The sequence below is a fragment of the Haliaeetus albicilla genome, chromosome 8 (assembly GCF_947461875.1).
Source record: "Haliaeetus albicilla chromosome 8, bHalAlb1.1, whole genome shotgun sequence".
NCBI classification, from domain to species: domain Eukaryota; kingdom Metazoa; phylum Chordata; class Aves; order Accipitriformes; family Accipitridae; genus Haliaeetus; species Haliaeetus albicilla.
This window is the reverse complement of record NC_091490.1, coordinates 2,323,287-2,339,420: the sequence shown is the minus strand read 5'-3', so window position 1 is coordinate 2,339,420 and position 16,134 is coordinate 2,323,287. Positions and strand designations below refer to the sequence as shown.

The 16,134-nt window shown below is 39.5% G+C and overlaps 1 protein-coding gene across 3 annotated transcripts in view; it reads left to right on the top strand.

The window, feature by feature from the left end:
* The window catches only part of PDE4B (phosphodiesterase 4B), a 219,593-nt gene that overhangs the window by 49,334 nt on the left and 154,125 nt on the right, over positions 1 to 16,134 (top strand). The gene's annotated exons all lie outside the window — the stretch shown is intronic.

Sequence of the window (16,134 nt, the reverse complement as noted above, 5' to 3'; positions counted from 1 at the left end):
ATCTGAAATACCCATCCTTGTCTGCTACTTTTTAAAATAGAACATTATTTTAAAATGGTTTATTTGAGTAATGCTGAAATATTTCAAAGCTGTATTTACTTCTGAAGTGAATTACTAATTGCTTAGAGTGGATTAGTAGCTCTTACAGTTGTTCTGTGCTGTTAAACAGTAAGAAAAATAACAGAAAAAACTGTAAACTTTGATACCAGGGAATTGTACTGAGTACAACTGGGATAACAGACTTTTAAAATGCATTTGGGGTGTAGCAGCATTCAGTTTGAATTAGAATTCTAGAATCATGCAGACTTTCTGCTTTTTTTTTTTTTTTTTTTTAATCCAAACAGTAATAACAGCCACCCAAACTGGTTACATGCTGTAATGGTTTCAGTATGTTCTTTAGCTTCCTCTAGCATTTTAATTGGTTGTGGTTAATAGTGTTTAGGTTTATACACATTAATTCCCTTGAACATCTGTCATATCTCTCAGCATTGAAACAGTAGGGTGCTGCTCATCTTACCCCCACAAGCGTGTTTCAAGAAATGCGTGCTGTGGAAAGACGGTACTGCTGAGAATTGGTAGAGCAGAATGTGGTCAGACTCAACACAGGGTATCTGTATTGTTTGGTGGGGAAAAAAAAAACCCAAAGAAACATATATATGTACACAGAGACATTTGCAGATGTAACTAATAATCTCTACTTGAGTCAACTTGTAAAGGAGGTGGGATTACTCTAGGTTCATTTTTTAATGGAAAGATGGAAGGTTCTCATAGTCTTTCAGTTTTTTAAAGTTTTTAATATCAGGTGGTTATGAACTGCACATAAGTGTTTTAACCTTAGATAAGGAGTAAACTATTGCAGAAATGCAGAAAATCACCCTTAGAAAGAAAGGTTTCAAGAATGTTTGTGCGTGAGTACGTATAACGCAGTCAAAACATAATAGCAAATCCAGACATATTTTCAATTTGCTTTAGCATGTCACAAAGCAGGAGGGAATTTAAACTATCTAGGTGTGATACAACATTTTATTAGAAAGTGTGTCCAGCTGTTGCATGTGTGTTGTAGACAGTGTACTTTTAGCTATGTAACTGAATTTGCTTACTAGTTGTAAATTTGTTGTGCAGTGTATGAAAACATCATCACCTGTGCTAAGCAAGAATGCCACTTATGTAAGGTGTTCTTTTGTGTTGAGCTGGGAAGTAGTATCTGGGTAGCAAAGGAATTGCCTCAGGAGTAGATGTACAAGAAATATCAAGTGCACAGTAATACAAAGCAAGGAAATTAATTCATACTGTTGGATATCATATAATCTATAACTTTCATAGCCTCAAAAACAGTAAACTTCCTCAGTTTGGGGATTACTGGTGTGGTAAATTATGATCTTTCACCACCTTTATAATCATTGCTAATGTTGTTACTTGATGAATCTTCTGTTCTCTCTTCTATGCCCCCTATTTTCAGTTTTCTGTCTTCCCTTGCTCTTCTCCTTTCCTTTTTAACTAATTGCCTTTTCTAGGCATTTTCCTTCTTTTATAACAGAATACATTTCAACTTCTTTCTCCTGATTATGCTGATGAATTCTCTGTCATCACCAATCTTTTCCAATATGCAGTCGTCAGATCTTATCCAAAAAGAATAAGAAAAAAAAGGTCTTTCAAATTTACTTTTTTTTTAAATCAGGCCACGACTCAAATGCTTCTGTACTCAGAATCTTTCTTTTCCTCGGGATCCAGTTCTGACGATAGTACATGACCAACATGTCACCACAGTTGCCTTCAGACATCTGTCAAGCTGATTCCTTCCTGCTCCAAACCCCTTAAACAGTTTGCCATGGCTGGTGTTGCTGTGTCCAGTCTTCAAATACCTCATTCATGTAAAATAACAGTACCAAAATTCTTAAGCCTTCAGTCTTTTTCCTCCACTGGAATCCACAAGTCTCCTTCTTTTCTTGCGTCTAGCGTTTTTGTCCTGGAGATCCTAAAAGCCCATATCCTATTTCTTCCTTTCTGCTCGTTCTCCTTGTATCAGATGCATTTTGGGGCTTTTGTGAGTAAAAGAGCAGGCAGCAGCTGACATGACTTGATACCTGTTAGTAGCCATCTAAATTTGGAACATGCAGTGCACCCTAGCTGCAGAGTTTCCTTTGCAGTCACTGGAGAGAGCACAGCATCTCCAGAAGACAAGGAGATACACTTGGTCGACAGCGTTTTCTCGTGTGAGCCAGTGCTAACACAGAAACAGCACGTTCCTTCTCCGGTGCTCACGGTCTGTTCTCCCTCGCTCTGGCCTTTAGCCTGAGGACTTTCAAAGTGACAGTTTTAAAAATAGTTTTTATTTTCTACAGGTCTGCCATCTTATTTTTGTCAAGTAATACTGTTAGTATCATTGGGATTACACCCAAAACAAGGTCCTTCTCAGCAACGTCTTGGAAGATCCTGAATGTCTTCTAAAAGAAAATAGATATTTTCTAAGTGCACTCTGCTGCTTGTAATACAGTTTTATTTATCTTGCAATATTTATCTTCAAAATTATAAATAGTTCTTCAGTAATATTTATACAACCCGAATCACTTATTCGGTTTCTTAATATGTTGACAGTCATTGGCTATGCTGTGTGATGAGCACTAGCTTTTAAATGAAGTGATTTTTAAAATTGATGTTTATTGTCTTTTCTTAACTAAGACTTTTGTGGGTTTTTTTTCAAATTAATTCACATTTAGCTTTCATCACTTTAGTGGTTTTAAGCCTGTTTTTTTTCTTTATACCTGTTATCTAATTTATAAAGAAAATACAGGACAGAACAGAAATGGTGTACTAGTAAATTTTGCTCTGGTTTTTCTTTTGGTTATCCTTCAATGCAATTGAAATACAGACATGTATTTGCTTTTTAAAATATAATGTAAAACATAAATCATATGCTATCCTTAATTTTTTGAAAACATGATCTGTTTTCATTACACAATAATCTTCAGTGGTGGAATTAAGTTAAATAGTATGGCACAATCCAGTCAGAGGGGTAGCATTTGAGTTTTTTCCAAGCCTGGTGAATAACAACTGATCGGTTTAATTACTTGAAGCTGCAAAATGTGCTTATAGGCAAATGAAAGCTATCAAAAGATGTCACGTTTTGTTTTGTTTTCTGATTGTTATGCTTCTAGAACCAAATAAGAAAGACTTACCTGGTGGCAACCCACACTGGGAATAGTGCTTCAGAAAATTTGATTTTTGGAGACTGTCTACGTACTTGAAATTGCTGAGGATAATAGGCATTTGTAAGATCCATAGATTTCTCCAGTGGTTTGGTCATGTTATGGTGGTGTGTACGAGTTGAAGGACAGAACTCATGCGGTGGAGCGGAGCTCCTGGTGGGACCTTGTCCCTGTTGGCGTCCCTTTCAGCACCAAGCCTCACCGCGTCCAACTGCGGTGAGGTGGCCTCTGCCCTGTGCTGGCACCCCATGGCCCAGGGCCCCTGATCTGAGATCTCTTGGCCAGCTTCATCCAACACTTGGGCTAGAGGAACTGACTTTCGCTTTTGAGGCAAAGCTAGGGTCTCTCACCACAGCCTGTCTCCCTGAAAGTACTGTATGATATGCTTTTGGACCTGTTTCAGCTTTGCTATATATATATAGCAGGATGCATTTCCATAGCTCTAGCGTTGAGTAACACACTTGTCTTTACTTCGATGAGCTGATCTGTTTGTGTTTCTCACTGACTGTTGATGTGATTTCAACCTTTTTTTTTTTTTTCGTTTTGGAGAAATAGGATGATTCTTTTGCTTTCTGGAGTTTCTCTTTCAAACTGGGACTGGTATTGGACACACTGTGTTGCTCAGTTATCTACTGAAAGGCCTAGGAGAAACAAACTGAAGTGAGTAGGGAAAAGGATGGGGAAAAACCAGAAGGTTCCTCTCTTTCTGTCTGCTGAATATGTTCGCCCATCTGTCCTGAGGAGAGTCCCTGAGCGCTAGCAGCAGGTGGCAGGAAGGATTCCAAAGGACATGAAGGTGAGGAGGAAAGAACCTTTCAGACAACAGAAATAAGCACACACAACAAACAGAACCAGCTGTGTGATCTTTAGATACATTCTGACTGTATATATTGCCTCTAAACCCTGTCTACAACCATGGAGGACAGAAAGAAGAAACTTCTTTCATCCCCCAACCACTTATGTGGGGAAAACATGGTGTTAAAATACTCACGAGCTGTTAAAGATTTAATCAAAGTACAACAGATTATTATATTAATGATAATTTGATTTTGGTAGATTTAGCCATTTCTGTGAGAGAGGGAGAGAGAAAGAGAGTGGATCCCTTCTCAGAGGAATAAACACTGTTTCTGGAATTTGTAATACCTTTAAGTTTTTAATGTTTACAGTGTGCTAATCTATGAGGAATATAGGTTCAGAGAGGTATCATGACTTACTGAGTGGCTGAGACCTGCCTAGAGAATCCATGACCTCCAACTCTCATATACAGGCTTAACTATTAAGTTAATGTTTTCTGTGCCAAAGTGGTTTCTTAAGGAAGCTTTACCATTGCATTTAGCTTTGTTGAAAGCTATGTTGATGTGTGAAACTTGCCGTTGTGATAGCATCTACAGATTCATGCTGTATGTCTCCAGGAGGTACAGTTTGCTGCTTACATGCTCGAGTTGGTTGCCAGGACAGACTGATAAACCATGAATGTGTCTGCCGCATAATTTATGCAGTGTAGATTAGCTTCACTGCAGATCTATACATTCTCTGGTCCATCCCTGTGTTTTTACATTTTTTTTCAGCTTTTTTGTTTCTGAATAACCACAGCTGGCTCTCCTCAATGTTCTCTGTGTTTTACTTGTATTACCTGGCATTACCTTAGGAGAACATCACGTGGGTTCCACAGTGGTGGCATGTTTCTGTGTCGCATGTCACTAGTTTGGGGGTAGTTTGACAAGGTGGGTTTGTAGGTTCTTCTGTAATGATTATCATATGGGCATTCTGCAACAGTAAAAAAATTACTTCAGGTTAAGACATAGATGATGTTCTTGGCAGAGGTGAATTAAAGCAGTGCCACAGAAAATGCTCTGCTGATTCTGTGATGGGTGGATTTGCAAATGTAGATTTGGAGAAGTAGAAAGAAGAGAACAGATTTGGGAAGCTACAATGTTGAAAATTACAGTTGCTCTCAATTTCCTGTTGGACTACCTGAATGGGTATGATATACAAAATGTAAATGACAAATCTGAACTCTGCTCATGGGATGCTATGACTTTTTCCAGGTTTATGAATCAATAGGCAGCATTGCTTGACATGCATGAGTTCCTGTCTCAGCACAATATAAGGCTATAACTGATAGTAATAGACATTTGTATAATGTACTGAAATAGTGACACACAAGCATCATCATAGAATCATAGAATGGTTTGGTTTGGAAAGGACCTTAAAGACCATCTATTTCCAAGCCCCCTGCCATGGGCAGGGACACCTTCCACTAGACCAGGTTGCTCCAAGCCCCATCCAACCTGGCCTTGAACACTTCCAGGGATGGGGCAGCCACAGCCTCTCTGGGCAACCTGTTCCAGTGCCTCACCACCCTCACAGTGAAGAGTTTCTTCCTTCCATCTAATCTAAATCTACCCTCTTTCAGTTTAAACCCCTTGTCCTGTCACTACCTGCCCTTGTAAGAAGTCCCTCTCCAGCTTTCTTGTAGGACCCCTTTAGGTACTGGCAGGCTGCTCTGAGGTCTCCACAGAGTCTTCTCTTCTCCAGGCTGAACAAGCCCAACTCTCTCAGCCTGTCCTCACAGGAGAGGTGCTCCAGCCCTCTGATCATCTTCGTGGCCCTCCTGTGGACTTGCTTGAGCAGGTCCATGTCCTTCTGATGTTGGGGCCCCCAGAGCTGAACGCAGGACTGCAGGTGGGGTCTCACGAGAGTGGAGTAGAGGGGGGGAATTGCCTCCCTCGACCTGCTGCTGGTCACGCTTCTTTTGATGCAGCCCAGGATATGGTTGGCTTTCTGGGCTGCAGGCACACATTGCCGGGTCGTGTGGAGCCTCTCATCAACCAACACCCCCAAGTCCTTCTCCTCAGGGCTGCTCTCAATCCACTCTTCGCCCAGCCTGTATTTGGGCTTGGGATTGCCCCGAGCCATGTGCAGGACCTTGCACTTGGCGTTCTTGAACTTCATGAGGTTCGCACAGACCCACCACTCAAGCTTGTCAAGGTCCCTCTGGATGGGGATGCCAAAGTAAAACTAGACGACTGGTGCAACAGCAGCTGATAGTGTTTTAGGGTAAAATATTGCCATACCTACCCATAGAAAAATTATTAATATAAAATATGGTTTTATTTTCCAAGAAATACACGCATAGATTCAATCTCTTCTTTCAGATAAACCTCTACCACTGGGAAGCACTGGAAGAAAATATTAAGTTTTTAAGTTTCTCAAATTTTTTTATTCTCTCAACACTATAAATAAGTATTGCTGAGGGATAGAGCAGATGTTAAATAATATAAGAATAACACTCTGGAGAAACAGCAATATATTAGCTGATTTATTTTCTTTTTACGGTAAAAAAACCCCCTAATTCTTTTGTGTTGGACAAAACACTTGATTAATCTACTAGTATCTCCTGATAAATATAGACCTTCCTTGTGGTGTGGTATGCTATAGTATCCTAACATTTTCCACATCACCGGGATGGTGCACTTAAATAGGAATCAGGTTTGACCCAGATTGCCTTGAGTTTTAACTATTTCCAATAAAACGGATTGACAAAAATGTAAGAAGAACTTGGAGTAAGAGTATGTAGATTCAAGTCAGCCATTAAATGAGATGAGGAGGGAGGAAAGACATGCAGATAGGAGGAGGGGGAAATGCTGAGGGACCAAAAATGTCCAGTTTGAGGTATTTTTTGACATTACAAACAACATCAGAGTAGGAAAAAGAACTGTTTCAAAACTTCCCGGTGGTGCAGACAGACTTCTGTTGCTTCAGAGATGGGGCCCTACCACGAATGGCAGAGTTGAGATGGATGGCCAGAGTGAGACAAGGGGGTTACAGCTGCAGGGGCTGGGCTGACCGACCCTGCTGCCAGACGGATCCACCAGCCTCTTTATCTCAGCAGCTTCCCTCTGCAGCAGCAGCCACCAGCTGGCTTCGCTGTCATTGGCAGAGACCGCACTGGGGACATGGATTTTTTGTTGTACTTTTGGGTTTTTTTGTTGTTGCCATAATAATCTGCTACATTAGGAAGCCGCCTACTTTGCTACTGTCTAGAACTTGTTTGGACTAGAAAAGGAGAGTTTTTATGGGTAGCATTAGGAAGCCTGCACTCACTAGAACTGAGTTAACCTTTATGTGTTCGATGTAACATTGTGTAAAGGCCTTCTGCCTTTTTTTCTAAGCCAGCAAGTTGCATTTTATCATGATAGAGCAATTTATTGCAGCTTTCTCCACAACAGATTTAAATGCTATGAAGGCAAAACATCTGCACAGCAGTTAATGGAATTAAATGGGAACCATTTTATCTATGTGCCCTGAATCAATCTGTACTCATGGAGAAAGAGTTTTTGTTGCACTTCCAATAGCTCCATGTGTCCAGCATTATGTAGTTCAGTTATTGCTAGGAAGATGATTTTTCATTGTGCAGTTGTGTACAGTGTATGATGCATCGTGATGCAGACCTCGGAAAAGGAGTCTTATTCTGAATAAAAATGTACTGCAGGTAGATTATTACATATGCATATACTGAATAATTTCCATTTCATTGTATCTTTGTCTTGGTACAGTAACCGCCTGGATTCCTGTTTCATTGATTTCCGACGTAGCTAGCTGTCTAGACATTGGCATGGAAAAGCAAGCACATCATACCATCTGAAAGCATGCCTCCTGAAAGGAAACATAAGGAGACATTAATCTCATTTTATCAGTAAAAGAAAACAGAAATCAATTGATTTTTCTCTCAGCTCAGGCACAGCTTTTACACTAATACAGGTTGACAAAGTGCAAGTACAACAAAAATGTTACAGAAATTACCTCCTTTTATGATATTAGCTTATAGTTTTTACCATAATATCATAGTATTTACTGTATGTTCTTAAAATGTACAGAATAGCTTGTAAATTAACAGTTGCTTGCTGGCTTTTCAGTATATGAAGAACCATATAAAGAGCTATCTGAAAATTAGAAACATTTTGTGCTGCTACTTTGTTTCAAAAAGCTTTAATGAACCCCGCTGACATTGTACATATGCAGGTAATAATTGCATAATGATGGACAACTTCATTAGGTTAGAGGGAAAGTTTTCTTTCATAATAATAATGCAAAATTAGCTCTTCTATTTTATTGGATTCATTATTACTAAGATAATTGGAGAGTCTGAGCCCACTGCATTCTGGAACTTGTGCCACAGAAAGGAGGTCTAAGGGATCTTGGCAACATTCAGAAGGCATTCAGTCCTTGTAGGTTGAAGGGTGTTTTCAAATCTCTGTTACTTAAAATGGTATACTAAGTCAAATTATGTATTACTGTTTAAAGTTAATGTTTATCATAGACCTAATCATCCCATTATGACTGAAGTTTTGTTCGTCGGGTGCTATGTACTGCAGTGTTTCTCTTTTTTAAGCAGAGATGACAAGATGGGGGGGCGCAGAGATTTACCAAAATGAACAAGTTAAAAGCATCCTATCCAATATTGCTTAAGATAAGCAATCCTCTTGCTTATCTATTGATTATTCTATTTTGTATTTTTTTTCTGAGGGGGTTGGGGTAAGAATGAAAAACAATCAAATATGACGTGGAAAATCAAGAAGAGGTTGACAAGGAACATAGAGCCAAGGCAAAGAGGAGAATGGAGAGGAAGAAGGGCTGGACAGGAGGAGCTGGACAGCACACTAATCCTGCAGGAAACAGTTTCCTGATGACTCTGCATCGATTCTAATTGACACAATCACTGTTTGTCATTAGCATGTCAGGCTGTCCTTAGGCAGTTACAGCTCTGAGAGCCAGCTGCTGGAATTAAAGACCAATGCCATTGGAAGAGGCAAGTCTTTGAAGACCTGAGCCAGAATTCTTCTCAGCCTTCCAAATCTGACCATCACCTCTGAAACTCCCTTCGGATTCAGGCTTTGGAGGAAGTTTTGTCTGTTTCTCTCAAGTGAGGACCTGAGGTTAGTAACCTACACACTTAATTGCCTCCAGGGTCTTTGCATCTACAAGCGGTTGTGAATACGCAATGAATACACTGCCAGCCTCAAGGTGGCTTGTAATGCAGCCATCTACTCTTCAGTTAGACTTCAGTGCCAGCTTCCAAATCTTTATTAAACCATCCTTAAGAGATTTGAATGCGTGTCTCCTGAAGACTTGCAAACATATATGTGTACTATTACTGTTCAAATGTTGCAGAAAGGAACGTGGGGACTAATTTACCTAGCTAAGAAAGTAAAACCAAGTAAATCCAGGTCCTGATGCTATTCATACAACATTGTAAAACTTCTGGGAAAATAAGCAATATTCACAGCGTGAGACACTTCTGCTCCTAGCCCTACCTTATCTTCAAAAACTAGAATTTTATCCTGAAAAATTAAGTTCCATGAATTTTCATAGCAATAGCATTTGCTTTTAAGAGGCTTAGGTAGTGTACTCTGGCAGAAGTATTTGCTTAAGACATACAGGCCCATGTTGTTGAGAGGTTATGCTGGAGAGCCTTACACAAGCATCTGCTTCTGGTGGCTCAATGCTTTAGCTCTCCCCAGGCACTTAGTCCAGCATTTGAAGTTCCTTCTGTGCCAATCTGTATCGTAGATGTGGTTTATAATACTGGTGTTTTCCTATGAATATGCTAAAAGCACAGAGTAGGTAATATAATTTTTCTGAGTTCATAGAATCATCGTAGAATCATAAAATGGTTTGGGTTGGAAAGGACCTTAAAAGATCATGTAGTTCCAACCCCCCTGCCATGGGCAGGGACACCTTCCACTAGACCAGGTTGCTCCAAGCCCCATCCAACCTGGCCTTGGACACTTCCAGGGATTGGGGCATCCACAACCTCTCTGGGCAACCTGTTCCAGTGCCTCACCACCCTCACAGTGAAGAGTTTTTTCCTTACATCTAATCTAAATCTACCCTCTTTCAGTTTAAAGCCATCACCCCTTGTCCTGTCACTACCTGCCCTTGTAAGAAGTCCCTCTCCAGTTTTCTTGTAGGACCCCTTTAGGTACTGGCAGGCTGCTTTAAGGTCTCCAAGAGCCTTCTCTTCTCCAGTTTGAACAAGCCCAACTCTCAGCCTGTCCTCACAGGAGAGGTGCTCCAGCCCTCTGATCATCTTCGTGGCCCTCCTGTGGACTTGCTTGAGCAGGTCCATGTCCTTCTGATGTTGGGGTCCCCAGAGCTGAACGCAGGACTGCAGGTGGGGTCTCACCAGAGCAGAGTAGAGGGGGATAGATATCTCCATCTATATTGGCATGTCTTCTTGCACCTTCAGATAAACTTAGATTAGTAGATTTTACTCCTCTGGACATACACGTTTCTATGGGATTTCCTTACCTCACAACCTGGAATGTGTTCCTATTTCCACCAAAGACTGTTCCTACTGCAGCTTTCACAGAAACAGAAATAGCAGCATAATGACCATCAATATGAGTAGATTGAGTTAGAGCAGTATTTCCTCTCACAAAATCAAGCTGTTCTTATGCACCACAGATGGAGACACCTCTCTGCTGATGGGTAAATGGCACGGCACTCAGTGTGAGATTTGCATGGGTTTCTATTAATGGCTGAGTGATTGGGAGTCCCACTGTAGGAGTTCATACACAAGTGTGTGATCAGCTGAGGATCTAATTCCTGTACATTAACATGTGAGTGCTCATTGAAGAGGTTCTTGCCCCATTTGCCTTATTCCATCCTCTCTCAAGCAAGTTAGGTGGGTAGGAAATTTTTGTATATCTGTATAAAAACCAGATGACGCAGGGAATCCTAGGGAGGCTCATTTTCCATAAGTATTCAGTTATTACAATCATGAGCGCTCTCACACTGTATACAAGGGCTTGATTTCCTGAGGGCTGTTGCCATTATAGAGCTCCTAGCATCCTTATTGTGTATCCTTTCTGGTATGCAGTGCCTAAGGGAGCAGTGTCTTTGCTGTGTCCCAGCCATCAGACCGGGCTGGGGCTACCTGGGCACTGTGCTTCTCCATCCATGCTGCCTTCCCCAGTTGCTACTACTGTGGCAGCTTATTCTGTGATCATGTATTTGGCTCTGTCCTTATCCCAGTTGCCTGAGTTCTGTTTTTGTCAGGGAGGGATGTGGGATCACAGAGTATTGTGACTGGGAGACAGGTGCTTTCCAGTTTGAAGCAGAGACCTTTGACTTACCCCATTGCATAGGTGGGCTGCAGTACTCCAGAGATAAACTGGGTTTGCTCGTGGTTATCAGATTAAGTGGATAGAGTTCTGTATTTAAGTATTTCTGAGTGGTTGGCTGAAGCAGGAAAGTTTTCAAAGCAAGTAGTTAAGAGATGGGTATAATTACTATGATAACTATAAATTAATGATGGCAAGCTGCAGCCACCCTTAACTTTTGAGATCTAAGTATTAGTATGTTTTCCAAAGCTTTCTCTTCCCCCTTAGGGAATGTGTCCTTTTAAATCTAGTCAAGGTCTGTATTGTCAGACTGGATCCCCTTAACAAACTATTCTGTTGAGCTGCTGGAGGTCAGAGGTAGAGCAAGGAAACAAATGGCTCTTGTGTTGTCTTTCCAGTATTTGTAGACTGGCTGCCTCCAGCTGTTGTTGGGCTTGCTGCTTACTTTTCCAACAGTCTGCTGTTAGATTAAACCAATGTATACATTCAGTAACTATACTCATCTAGAGGTCACAGTGTATTCATAAATTATTACAGGGCAGCCCTTTTTATTTGATACTGAGCTCCTTCAGTTCCAGGTGAAATTGATGGACGTTGCAAATGTTGCATGTTTCTGAATCATAGCCACTAAAGCATTATTTATTTTTGCTCTCAAAGACAGCTGGTAACAAATGATAAACGGTGTCCTTACCACAAAAATCCCCACACCTCAAACCCCCAGAAACCTCTTAAGAACTCTGTTGTAATTTAACTGATATTTGCAAGACAAATGTCCTTAGATACTGAGAAGAATGTAAGAGGAACAATCCTACTGTCTCAAGAGATCTCTTCACCATCATATTGGTAATGAGATGCAGGTGATTACACTGGAATAATGGCAAAGAAGGATCAAAAGAGAGAAGATGGTCCAGGATGAAGAAGGTAACACTGGAAGATGCACATTGAAAGAGAAGCTGGTGTAATGAGAAGCCCACACTTCTGCAAATGTGATCTTGAAATAGGCTTCTCTGGAGTACAGTATCTTGGCAATCTCTGTAAGTCTAGGACCTATAGTCAGCTGCTGCCTTTTCTTCTAGCTTACAGAAGTGTTAAGCTATCATCTCCATAGACATAAGGATGTTTTCTCACACTCTCTGCCTACAACAAAAACACCTCCTTAAGTCACCCAAGACCTAAGGCTTTGCCCTGTTTTCAAGAAGGGATTGATGAAAATCTGCACTACTGTACTTGAAACCTGCCTCCATAAGGAAAAAAAAAAAATCTTTACATGTCAGGCTTTGCTATTTTTACAGCATATCCCAGAAAGAAGATCTTGCATTGCTGTATGCATTCACAATTGTGATACACTGCATGCTTGCCACAGACAATTATTACCGTTTGTCTTGTACTTGTCAGTTGTTATTTTACAAGAAAAAAAATTTTTGTAACAAGATGTAAATGCTTTCAGTTGGTCAGCCTGTTGTGAACTGAACGTGAATCTTCTTCAACCGTGCTTGGAAAGCCTTGAAGTTTTTTTGAGAGTAGTCTTCCTGCTTTGGCTTGGAATTGCATTTACTCAAATTCTGTAAACTAGGACTCCACAGAAGACCAAGTAAAAAGTGTCAGAACTCTGCTCTGTAGGATAGAAGTATTTTCTGATAGGTTGTTTTATTGTATTCAGAGCGTATTTGTATTGTTTAGGATTCACATAATATTAACCACGAACAATATAAGACAGCGTACTCCCTTTGTAGCGTACTCGCTCAAAATAGCCTCAAGGTGGACTTGGGAAATGGGTTTGGTTTTAATGGTTGGTTAAAATAATTTAGAATTAATTAAAAGGACTTAAATTGATGTTATTTTGCAAAGTGAAATTTGAAAAGTATTACAAATTAAGATCATGGATCTATTCTGTAATAATAGATGTGGAAGAAATTACAAATTCTCCCTGTGGCCCGAGATGACAATTGCATTTCTGTGTCGGAATATTCCTGTCAATCCTAATCTAGATCACTCACTTGCTTACCACCACCTTTATCACTGAACTTCTCATCATTCAGACTCAAATATCAGATCTGGCTTTTTACTCGGTCTTTCTGTTATTTGCCTTATTCTCACTTGTTAGGTAAATCTCAAAAGAACAATAAAATTGAGAAACCATGATCTTGCTCCTCTGCTGAAGGGATGGGAGATGAAGCAAGTGAACGTGGCAGGAGATAGTCAGGCACAATATTGAGAGCTATGTTATTAACTGTGTAAATAATGAGTATGGAAGCAAGCTTAAAAATATATAGGGCTGAAGTTTTAAAAACTCATTTAAAGCTGTGTGCGTGACAATATAAGGCACATATTCATAGATCTTCAAATTATGCAATTTATTGATCATATTGGTCAAAATTTGCAAAACCAAGAGCGTAGCATTAAGTTTTGAAGTTGTCTCTGAGATAAGTGACTACACATTTGAAAATGCTGTCAACAAGAGAGCAACTCACCCCCCAATCTGGTGACAATTGGAGCAGTCAACCTGGAGGTTTAAGTCCCAGGCATTTAGTTGTTTGGTTGGGTTTTTTTAGTGATTCTCATCCAAACAAACACTGTATTTCATTGTTAAAAATCTAATTTCCAAGTTGTTAAAGATAAAATTGCTCTCATAAGAAATGTCTTGATTCATTTCTGATTTCTCTTGTTAATGTATTATGAAGGTAAAGAGAAATAAATTAAAATTATTTCAAGACTTTAGGGAAAACATTTCCTATGTTATAAACACCACAGCTCTGTTCATTCAAATGTACTGGGGTGGAAACTGATTTCTTGGTGAAAGAGCAATTGCTTGTTGTAAATGAGTGGCAGCAGTCATTGTCATATCCAAATTTTTTTCTTTGTAAACCGAATGGTCCTGGGTAGTAGTGACACAAACTTGAAATGGCATTGCCTGAGGCAAATAATACCCTGTCTAATGTATTTGATTTTGCAAAGATAACAAGCTGAGTTACATTTTTGCTTTCACTTATATTAATGGCTCAAGGAAAGGGAAGATAAGAAACTGAAACAGATTATTAAATCTGCCTTTTATTGTGGTATCACTTAAAGTAAAAGCTAGTGATGCCTTAAGGAATCTTTTGAAAAAAAGTAGTATTTGGTGCTATGTAGAGAAAAATAGACTATATATTGTATTTTTGTTAGGTTTATAGCAACTGGGGGTTTCGGTAGAGCATTTGGTTAAATACCTAATGAATAATTCGGGGTCACCAATTTATGAACCCTGTCATATAGACTAAAAGCCAACTTTAAGGACCTTAGACAAAGAGAATAAATACACAGCTTTTAGCTAAACAATGACCAAACTGGGAATTTAGTGTGGTGGGAGGGGATGCTATGATAAGCCTATGAACCTTTGAAGGACATCAGCTCCTGGCTAAGAGAGGGAATGATTTAATTCTGATAGATTTATTTTTTTTTTAATAGTCAATATTAAAATCTCTCACCAGAAGCAGTAAGCCTATTATATTAATAAAAACTAAGTTATATGAGCAGAAGTATTTTGATATAAGCACACAGGTGGACTTCAGGACCTTCACATCTATACTCTGTAATTCTGTGAAATGATTTTGTTGAACCAAGTATCTGATGCATTTTTGATGCTGTACTTCTGCCAGGCATGATATGGAACTGGAAAACAAAGGGGAGGATGTTTCCCTGATGAGCTTGCAGTCTTAATTAACAAGACTTAACAAAAACAATTACCACAGATAAAGGTTAAAAAAAGATAGGAGAGATAAAAGTAAATCTCAAATAGGGACAAGAATTAAAGCAGAGATGTTGGTGTTCAAGAATACTTTGCCTCCACTGAGAACAGCAGACAATAATACAAATGCTTTTCAGAGCTGCAAATGGCCTATTTTTATCCTGGATCTCTTGATCTGCATTTTCAGAAATTTAAATTTTGGATTTCAAAGCCAAATAAAGAATTTCAGAGACTTATAGAACAGTGCATTGTAACATGTCACCTTTCCAAGTAGACACATTTTGAAGGCATTTGGGGTTTAAAGTAATACAGAAATCTCTAAAAACAGCAGTATGTTGCAATTGGAAATAACCTTTTATTTTTCATTTCGGTGTGACCCTAGTGTAGGCAAATATCTGATGTTCCTCATTTGACATAAAGACCCTGGGCTGGGAATCCCATAGCTTGTAACAATTGAGTAGATATGCCTCCTCTAAGGGAGAACTGTTCACAAAACTTACAGGTGATTTTCTCTGAGTGAAAAGAAATAGCAGTGATCACTTAAAGTTCAGAGCTGTTCAGTAACCTTCAGTTGGCCTTTTCTTGTGGCAGACATCTCCTTCAAGTAACTTTTTTGTTGGTATGTGCTGGTACGGTTGTGATTTGGGGGTACAATTTTATTTATTTATTTGTTTGTTTATAAGAGGCAATAGAGATGTGCTTTTTTTTTTTTTTTATGGTGATCTCATCTTTCCTAGGGCTTACTGAGTCTCTTAGGATCTAGGAACCAGGAAACTGTAACGGTGAGAATTTTGTGATGTTGAAAAATTGATCTCTGCAGCTGCTTGCAGCTGAAGTGAGTTTGGCTTCGTGCATTGAAGTTAAATTGATGTGATAACTGTCACTGGTTTTGTCACCAATAATTCTTGCCTTGCGCAGGATATTAAAAAGGGCAAATGAATTAAAACCAGAACTGCTACTGACTACGCATTTTTATTTGACTTTCTTAATGTTAAATTAATTGTTGACAGAAGTTATTTAGGTAGATTGGTTTTGTGCTGTAGTTTAAATTAAGCCATTGTGGTATTACTTAACA